The 10,842-nt window shown below is 42.3% G+C and overlaps 1 long non-coding RNA gene across 1 annotated transcript; it reads right to left on the reverse strand.

The window, feature by feature from the left end:
* Positions 1–526: 526 nt before the first annotated feature.
* LOC148687550 (uncharacterized) lies at positions 527–10,777 on the reverse strand. Its single transcript, XR_015948365.1, has 2 exons — positions 10,094–10,777; positions 527–1,253 (listed from the first exon to the last, which is right to left on the reverse strand). It is a non-coding gene; the product is annotated as an uncharacterized LOC148687550 (long non-coding RNA).
* Between the last annotated feature and the right edge of the window lie 65 nt (positions 10,778–10,842).

The raw sequence follows: 10,842 nt of genomic DNA on the forward strand, positions 1-10,842 counted from the left end.
TCCTGCTGACAGGTAGAACCACATAATTGTTTTAATAGGGATCAGATAGACTCTCAGCTCATATAACAATGTCTCATAAAATGCAAATAACTGAGATGGGAAAGGCTGATCTTATCATCCACTAAATAGCACACTACCCTCACCCCCGGGTAAGGGAAGACACGCAGGTGGAGTTCAGCAGGTCAAAAAGGAAGCTTCCTACATACTATGGATGCTGTATTTCCTGACCTATAACAGAAGCTTCTCCCCATAAAAAGTTGGGTGACTTGAAATGTAGTTGGCTTCAAATGTTCCAAGTTAGGTCATTCATGAACCACATTTTCAGTAATGGACACTCCTTATGAAGGAACAGGTTTGTTTGTGCAATGGGATGCATTTAAAGTAGTTGCTAAGGGGTCAGTTATTGACTTAATCATAGGTCTGCGGGCAAGCTTACAACAAAATCATATTTCTAAGATGAACATATTCAGTTTAAAATATACAAAAGGCAGTTCTACAAAATAAGGAATTAAAGGTAGAGAGAGAATTAAGTTTCCTTGCTCTGTGTATTTTATTTTTAGTTAAGTTCATATAGAAATGATAACTACATCCAGTCAAAATTTGGTCACAGGATTCTACTTTGGACAGAATGGCCTTAGCAGAACAAGAGATGGTTTGGATTCTTTATAAGAAACTATATATAATCTGCATTGGACAGAAGAGCATGATGATCAAAGGAAGAATGAAGCCAAACATTTGTGGCAGGACTCTCAGTTTCACCCTCATTTCAATGTTTGATTCCATCCGGTTTTTTCTCCCCTGCAGCCTTTTACAGAGTTACAGAGGTGATGACAGAGGTAGATGAAAAGGAGGAACCACTTCTAAACCAAGTCAATGGGCTCCTTTGCTGATGAGGCCTTTTGTGACCAGGATCTTCAGGAAGTTGTTCCGGAACTTCTGCCCTATGAAGGCATATATGATGTTTATGCAGCTGTGAGCAAATCCCAAGGTTTCAGTACTATTGCCAGGTAGCGATCCATGCTGATACAGGCCAGCAGGAGGATGCCACTGTAGAAGTTGACTTCCTTCAGAAGCGACAGAATTTTGCACATGGGAGTGCCAAAGATCCATTCATGCACTCTTTCTACAGCCCAGAATGGCAAACTAAGTGCAAAGAGGAGATCAGCAATGGCGAGGTTCAGAAGATACACATCGAAAAATCCAGATCAGAAAGCAGAACTGACTTTGCCATCATTGAGGTCTTGCTCTGTTGTCTGTGTAGAGACACAAGAACACGTTCATTAAGATCAAGGGGTTCTATATCTGTTATACATGGACCCAATCGAAGTTAAACCATTCTCAAAGTGCTTGAGCATTTTAACAAAGAAGTTAAAATTGCTGCATCTTAAATCCTCCATATCAGTCAATGTTACACAATAACCAAGCAGTAGAGCTAAAAGGAACCTGGCACTCATCTAACAATTCCATCTCCTGCTACCATGCAAAACCTGTTGCTAAACGAAGTAGCCCTTTGAATCCATATTATACTGTGCAATGTGCAGCGGATCCTCCCAGAGGCAACCAAAAGAGTTATCAATTTTGGGGGCAAAGTGGTGGTGGAATAGTTTCCGGACTGATTCAATGAGAGGTTACTGAAGAAAAACATCTACTTAGGAATCTGGTGCCATTGGCTCAGCAGGCACATTTATTCAGAATACCACAGAGAAAAGAAGATGGATATACTGTAGCTCGGAAGACAGGAATAAATAAAAGATGACATTGGTGACATTGGAGAGGATTTTTTTCGAACTGGAAGGGTAGTGGGACACAATTTGGATAATTTCTACTGGCTTTGAAAGTATTTGAACAAGCATGTCAGAAACAGTTTGGCCATTGATGGCAATCCCATGTGCATTTTCCTGGGAGTAACTAAGACCCATGTAACAAAGTGGTTGTTATTTCCAAGTAAACATGTATAATATTGCACTGTGGACTTGTCCCATAAAAAACACCCTGAAAATCCAAAGGAGATTCATTGATTGCTTCCTTCTCCTGCTCTTATGCTGTTGACCTCATGGTATGAGGAAAAGCAAGCCATCAAGATCATGTATTCATTAACTCAGATCAGAGTCCTATGTCAATGTTGAACGAAAATTAAACGGTCTCTGTTGTGATGTTTTAAAACTTTAGATTAAATTAAATTTATTTCTTTTTTTATTTGCACTGCCCTAACACTGTATAATCTTAATTGGTTTGCCAAGCCTATCACCATTATCTTAACAAACTTTCAAGGAACTCTGGTTTGATCTAGTTCTGCTCCTTCCGGATTTATATTGAATATAATTTCTAGACCAAAAGCATACCAGTAACACTGTTTGGGGAACCTACAATTTATAAACAAGTGTTGCATTTGAAGATAATTTAGTAAGAACAAAAATAAACTACCACATTTTCAGTAAGGTTATGAATGGCTATGGAACTGTGCACACACCAAATGTTTAAGCACATCCCCCACCTGGGAGGCTGGTTTGACCATTTCAGCAGACAGAGTCCAATATTTCAAATTTAGAACCATGGGCACCTGACTCCCAATCCTATAGCATCATCCTCTTCATATGCAAAGACATATTTGTCAGTGATTACCACCATCATTATTAACACATTCTAGGATAAGTGTCTACCACCCCTCCATTTCAACAAACTTCAAGAATTGCCCTTCCCACCCCAATAATATATATATATATATATATATATATATATATATATATATATATATATATTCTCTGTCCAGGCACCTGCCATTCAAGTTTCATCCAAAGCCAACAGCCCCACAAGCAATTGTGTGTGTGTGTTTTTATCCACCCTCACATTTCAACAGAACCCTCACAAAATTATCTCCACCCACCCATTATCATTATTAGCACACATATATTCTGGAATAAGCAGGTGGTACTCAATGTTAGTCCCATTCACATGATGAGAAAAAGAGAAAACAACTAGCAGACTTTTAGAGGACATCTGAAGGCAGCCCTGTTTAGGGAAACTTTTAATGTTTAATAAATTATTGTATTTTAATACTTCTGTTGGAAGCCGCCCAGAGTGGCTGGGGAAACCCAGCCAGATGGGTGGGGTATAAATAAATTATTATTATTATTATTATTATTATTATTATTATTATTATTATTATTATTAAACTTAGGATCATTAAGTTCAATGGTTTACTCTGAGTGCAATGCAGCATGCATAGCAGAGGTGGGAAATCTCCTTTAGTCCAAGAGCCATCATCCTTTCTGGCATAACTGTCAACTTTCGGATTTGAAAATAAGAGATCAGCAGCCTCACCTGTCTCAGGGACAGTCTTCTACAGTATATCTAGCAATCAAGAATAGCAGTGGGAAATGGCGCTGGAATAAGGGAATTTCCAGCAAAAAAGGGGGGGAGGGTTGACAGCTCTGCATTCTGGACAAGCTTTCGAGGTTCAAGTGGGCATGAATTTAAGTTTCATCAGAGCATTTTTAAACATACAGCTTGAAACTTAAACGCACCCCCCCCAAAAAAACCATGAAAACCTGAGAGGGCATTCTCTATCTGCAGCTCCATATTTAAATCAAAGAACAAGGACACACAGAGCATTTAAAATTTGCACCCCAAAAATCAAATCGAAGGAGAACTATATAGATTGGGAAAAGTATTATTTTCTGCTTCCCGCACCCTAGTTTTACAACAAAAGCAAGCAGGGATGGGTTTTGCCTTCTTACCTCGGTCACGGAAACTTGTGTGAAAAGCTCTTCCCCTGTCCTCTGCCCTGCACTCAACAAACAAAAGAAAAGCAGATCCTCTTTCACCCTCACACAGATGACAGGCTAAACAGAGAAGATGGACAGAAGGTTCTCACTCATTGGGTATTGTGGGTGACAGGAGGGGAAAAAAACAGACCATGGCTTTGGGCCCAGCTAATAATCAGGGGTGGTGGGAGATGTAGTTCACAACATCTGAATGGCATTGTGTTGGCTACACTTGTGCTAGGGACAAAGACTGTGGATGCTGGGAAGTGGTCCACCAAATGTCTCTGGAAAGACCACAATCAAGCAGGGATGAAGGCAACAGTACATCTCCCATGTTGCCTCCATGTGTCCTTTGCAAGAACACCTTGCTGGTTATTGTTGGAAAAGATAGTGGCCTGGGTGAATTTTTGGTCCGATGCAGCAGGGCTCTTCTTAAGGAAGTCCTATTGATTTAAATAAGACTTACTCCCAAGTAAATAAGTTTGTATGCATAGAACTGCAGCATCAGCTCCCCCTCTGCCATAGTCTGGATATTTTCAAATTTGTTCTTGTGTACAATAAAAATGAAAAATGCGCCCAGAATATTGGCGAAAACATTCCAATGGATGTTTAGGGAAAGCCTTGGTCAATTGCACATAAGATTTCTCTAAATATGGGTATAAGAGAGGATTGTTACGAAATCATACCCCTGCAAAAATACATGAAATAAACAGGAGCTACCAAGACACATGTCAGAAATGAGGGTCAGTGGGGGGGGGGGTTAGAATGGTAGGATGAGGACCTCAGAGAGCAGGGTTCAATTTCCTACTCAACCATAAAGCTTGCTTATTTAGAAGGTTCTGTGAAGAAAGATCATGTGGAATTGGCTTCCTACCCATTGGTAGCAACAATAATGTTATATGCTGTTTTATGCACAGAGTGGTATGATAGAATTTGGGGTTATGTTTTGATGCCGAAGTTAACATCCTTTATAAGATCTAGAGAACAAAATCAAACACAGAATATTTTTTTGTCAATGTGGAATACCTATTTTCAACATTGTAGCAGTAACTTTTTGAGAAGACCCTTGAGAAGTGCTATGAAATGGGCTTTCGGCCAAGCCTTGCCCTTGACTTGTATCGTGCACTAAAGTGGAAAGATCATAGCATGTTTATTCCCCACACACACATACTAGAAGCAGGGTGGAGCAATCTCTTTGTCTAAGGATTACACCAGTTAAAAGAACCACAAAGGCAGAAGCTGCTACTGGGAAATATGTTTCTTGCCCTCATATGTTCTGCAAATTTTCCGGCTAGGAGTTTTACATGGTGACTACCCATCTATCTGAATTTTCCCATGGAGATCAATCCCACCCACTCCCAGATTACCAAATCAGTCAGCAAATTGCAAAAACTATACTGTAGTTTTAAAAAACTACATGCTCTGGAAGCCAAATGTTTACATGATAGAGGAGGAAACTCTTAACCACAAGGGTTTGATACAATGAAGCTGTTGATGGCTTTTGGCTCCAGCTTCTGTGGAACGTGTTCCAATATAATAATGACCAGGAAGCAAAGATCCGGTAACATATGCTAAATTCATTAAGGCTTTTGAATCTGAAAGGTTCTTTATTAGGAATACTTCCACACCCATTCTCATCACACATTTGGCCAGAGGTGGGCTGATCTAGATGGTTTTAAAAGTTAATGGCACAACTCTATGCATATTGACTGAGAAGTAAGCCCTAGTGCCGGTATCAACAAACTCGGCCCTCCAGATGTTTGGGGACTACAGCTCCCATCATCCTTAGCTAACAGGACCAGTGGTCAGGGATGATGGGAATTGTAGTCCCAAAACATCTGGAGGGCCGAGTTTGGGGATGTCTGCCCATGTGTATTCAATGAGGCATACTCCCTGGTGTGTTTAGGAACATAGCTTACCATTGAAACTGAGTGCTTGTTGAACTGTCAGGTGAAATGGGCAAGAAACAGCAAGAAACCACTGCTTTCCCACTTTTGGTTAAGGAAGCAAAGCTGACAAACAATTTTGCTTTAGAAGGTAAGACTTGCAGGTGGGGGTAGAGATTTGTGAATCTGTCAGTTTCAGTTTCTTTCCATTTCCTCATTTTTCCAATCTTCAGTTTGCCAAATTTCCACATCAGTTTGTAATGTTATTTTTTTAAAAAGACCTCATGAAAATTCATCAGCATCTTAGTGTGCATCTTAATGTACTGCTAATAGACACATTTTTGCAGAATAATTTTCCATAATCTAATGCATTTTTGTATGCTATCTTCACTAATATTTGCATTTTTATGCATACTTTCCCACAATATATGCATTTTTGTACATGTTAGATAGTTTACTTGGCTAGATAACTGCATAGCAAAATATGAATAATTCAAAGGGTGGCCATGTTTCAGTTATGGCCCATTTCAGGGTTTTTCAAGCTTTTTCAACCATTTCCATCACTATTTTCAGTTGTTTGTGTGAGGAGCAAAGGAAGCATCATGTGCCCACTGATGTTCTGGTAGTGTCATTACCTTTGCTTCCTCAGTGAGAAATTAAATGTGAAAGCCTCACCTTAGGCTAGGCTATAAGACACCACCCCTTTTCTCACTTAGGCGGGTGAAGGAATCAGACTTTGAGGCTGGTTTGCTGCTCAAGTACAAGTTGGAAACTTTGTTGAAGAAAATAATAAATAAAATGACTGGACTCTTTCACACACTAGTTTAAAAAATGCACATAGTATGTGTTGGGAACTGTCATGTTTGCTTTACGTACACATCTCCACTCGCTCCTCTATTCTGCTCCACCCAATCCTCCTCAGTGTAAGTATTTGTAGTTCTAAATAGCAAGTTGCCATTAGATTAATTGGTGTGACCATAGAATAGCACACAGTAGAGAGACAAGGACAACCACAAGTCCTTGCAAGATTACACACAGTCCTTGCATTAGACATGTTAAAGAAAACGTTCCTTTTAAAGCATGGTTGGCAAACTTTTTCTGGCCCACTGATTATCAGCCACTGCCCCCCAAGAGCTGGAACCCTGTGATAGGCATGGCTGTAACTTTTCTCTCTGTGTGTGTGCGCGCGCACACACATACATACAACACACATACACACAAGTACCACACATACAGACTTACCACACATAACATACACAAATCCTGCATATATAGCACACAAATCACATGTGCAGACACACACACACACACACACACACAGCACTCTGGAGGACAGTTAGTTCTCTCAACTGGTTTTTCTAAATTATTATTCACAGAAGTATCTGGGCAGAGGGTAAGGTAACATTTCCATCCCTCCTCACTCCGGGAGCTGTTGTGGTGGTTGAAACGCCACCTTTTATTCTTCACAAGCAGAGAGGTTTTATCTCCCCATCTCAGTGTTGAGCATCCAAGCAGTGATTGTTTGATAAAGCACACTCCGCCCACTGTTTAGAGAACACTCTCAAAAAAGCAAATAGAGCACCTTACCTCCCCATCTCAGCTCTGAATTCCACAGCACTGAGATCAGGCAATAACACCCAGGGGGTGACAGGCTACTTACTTCCTGTAGCTTTACAGGCCGGATGCAACCTGAAGCTTACCCACCCTTGCTTTTCAATGTCACTACATAGATGAAAAATGCTCCATGGAGCAGGCCTCTGGGCAGAGGTTATTTAGAAACAGCTATGGATGTGGAGGGGATGTTTGACTTTGCCAGGGCTTGTTGACACAAGTAGTAAAATTTAAAATTCAACCTACTCCACCCCACCCAATCCTCATTGTAAATAACTGTGGGTTTTCACTGTCAATTGCCAAGAGGAGTTATTTATTGCAAGTCATGTAATAAGAAGAAAAGGTAGAACAGTGTTCTTATTGTGGACAGCTATTATTACATGAGGGAAAGGGGGCTCCACCTGTTTGCTTACTAGGGAGTGTGTGTTTGCTGGAGGGACCGGGGCCAAATTTACTCTTTCTTATGGACTCTGATTTCTGAAGGCTGGAGAAACACACCTTGGACATATTTCCACAAAATGCACAGTAAAACAAGTCAGTACTTTATTATTCTTTTCATTTTTTAAATTATTTTAATTTTACTGCAAATTCATGAGGAGTGGGGAGAAAGGGGGGGACTACGTAGCTAAAAAAAACAAGAAAAAAACCACCTGTCAGCTCACATTAACAATAAAATAACCATCACTACATCCAGTTACAGGTAGGTAGCCATGTTGGTCTGAGTCGAAGCAAAATAATAATAAAATAAAATAAAATAAATCCTTCAATAGCACCTGAAGTGCTACTGAAGGAATTTTTTTATTTTGCATCACTACATCCATTAGTGATTAGACGATTAGACAAATTCACAGAGGATAAAGCTACCAGTGGCTAAGAGTCATGATGGCTATACTCTGCCTCCACATAGTTGGAGAAATTAATGCTTCTGTATGGAAACTGCAGGAGTGGAGAGAGCTCTTGTGCTCAGGTTTTGCTTGCAGGTTTCCCACAGAAAGATCCAGTAGCAGACTCTTCTTATGTTCTTACACATAAAGCTCCATAAATGCCACCCAAATGTTCAATGGTATCTACCGGTTAGTAAGGTTAGCATTTATTAAAAGTGTGCTTAAATGCATCTAGGAGGTTAAAGACTTCGGCCCCTTGTATAATAGATGAGCTTGGAATGCAATAGTTTTACTTTAACAACCCTCCCAACATTCTGCACAAGAGCTGTATGACATTTTAAAGTTGGTAGTGAGTAGCAAGACTCACATGCAGATCTGGAGATTCTCAACCCAGCACTCATTGGCACTATAGTGTCCACAAATATCTTCCTGGATGATTCCTGATGTCATCTTGGTGCCCACAAACACGAGGTTGGCGACCCTCACGCATAGGATTTTATTTTTTTTAAAGATCATTTTTGTACAATTTCACTTTACCCCAAAACCTATTAAGGCATTTTCAGTCTATCTCAAAACATAAAGTAAAACACTACAATGTATTCTGAATTAAAATGTATAAGGAGAATCAAACCCCAAACACAACAAAGATCTGCATTTAAGGCAGTTAACACAGGCACATAGCAAGGGAGGGGCGTAGGGGGTGGGCAGGACTGGGAAAATCAGGGGGCAATTTAATTCTGTTTGGCAGCAATGCCTCCCCCTCTGTGGAAATAGCAGAGCTGAGCAGTACAGTTGTTGGCAGCACACAAGAGCGAATGTTACCGGGCTTATTTACGCACTGGTAGTTATCATGTTGCACAATGGGGAAAATGGAAGTACCGGTATATGGGGAGCAGTGCCGAATTTATGTATAGGCTAAGTAGGCTGAAGCCTAGGGCCTCTAAATCTAGGGGGCCTCGCCAGCTCTCCCGCTCCCCAGCAGGCAGTCTCCCCTCTCCCAAAATTTCAAACCCAAGACTTTATGCAAGGACAGGGCAACTTGGACCTCTAAGTCTAAGGGGCCTCACCAGCCTGCCCTCTCCCCAGTGCCGCAGTCTCCCCTCTCCCAAAATTGCAAACCCAATACTTGTGAGGGCAGGACAACTCAGGCCTCTAGGGGGCCTCGCCACCCTACCCGCTCCCCAGTCTCCCTTCTCCCAAAACTGTAAACCCAAGACTTCATGCAAGGGCAGGGCAACTCAGGCCCAGCAACTATTAGACCCAGGGCTAGCCAGTGGGGCCCAATTTGAAGCAGTGGGGCGCAACTTGATTTTTATTTTTTTATTTTTGGGGGTAGGGCCCTAGTTCACAGCCAAAGTCTGCAAAATCTTATAGATATAAATAAAATGCATCTAGATTGCCCTGGTGCAGGGGCCCCCTTAGGAGCAGCCTGTGGGGCCCAATTTGGCCCAATTGCCTTAAGGTCAGCCCTGATGAGACTGTGCTGGGGTTGGACTGACAATCCCTGCACCTTCTAGGCAGGGAGGCTCTGAAGCGGACCTGAGCACTGTGGAGGGAGAGGTGTCAGAGACCAGGGAACCTGCTCAACAGTTGAGCAGTTGGGAGGGGGGCGTCCCCGCCCCTTCACCTCAGGAACACAGGGGGGGGGACAAACACTGGGAGCAGAAGCGGAAACTGAGGGCTTCAAAGTTCATTTGCTGGTGGCAATCTAGATGCGCACCACTTCCGGATTCTGACTCGGAATAAACGGTCATGGTCATGATTGCTCTGTCTTGTACATATGTATATAATAAAACTCTGTAAAAACCAGTTACGGAGTTTGGAGCGTGTTACTCGTGAGAAGGCAACACGAAAGCTCATACCAAAATAAAAACTTAGTTGGTCTTTAAGGTGCTACTGAAGGAATTTTTTTTATTTTACTTCGATCCAGACCAACACGGCTACCTACCTGTAACCAGCGCCCTTACAGCAATCCAGAAGTCATTGAAGCTTTCCACGAGTGGAGAGAACGCATGAAAGATGCAGAAGGATGTGGTCCAGCAACAGCCGGCAAAGACTTCATTGCAGTTTTTATCCTTTAAAAAAATATTTTTAATACGTGTTTATCTTGTCTTAATTGCAGTGTTTTATCAGGATGCGTCTGCAGCACTGGGATCTTTTGGGAGGCAGAACCCGATATAAATTTAACAAATAAAAAAATCACAGGGCTATCTCAACAAGAACAACCCCGTGAGGCAGATTAGGCAATGACTGGCCTAACCTCATCCAGGGTTGAATGGGGATTTGAATGGGGTCTGCCAAGGGTATTGACACTTTAACCAAGACACCCCTCTGGATGCCTGAGCTACCCAGCAGGCGCGTGGCTGGACGCAGCAGAACTGTCAGCAGAAGGAGGCGGCACACGCTTTCCGAGGTCACGCACGCGGCCGGCAAGAAAGGACCATCTGGCGGCACGCGCGAAGCTACAGCGGGGCGAGGGGGGCCTCCGAGACGGCAGCCGTCAATCATCATCAGCAGGCTCGACACCAAGCAGCACGCGCGCGCAGCCCACCGGAGACATGAATAGCGCGAAGGGGGAGGAACATACTAAGCAGCGACTACGTAGCTCGCACAGCGAGGCTCCGGCGGTGGGAACTTGAAAGGGCGCATGCGCGCTTTCCTTCCTCCTGTTCGTCTTCCTCCCGCCCCGACACGTTC

The sequence above is a fragment of the Zootoca vivipara genome, chromosome 1 (assembly GCF_965207765.1).
Source record: "Zootoca vivipara chromosome 1, rZooViv2.hap1.1, whole genome shotgun sequence".
Taxonomy (NCBI): Eukaryota; Metazoa; Chordata; class Lepidosauria; order Squamata; family Lacertidae; genus Zootoca; species Zootoca vivipara.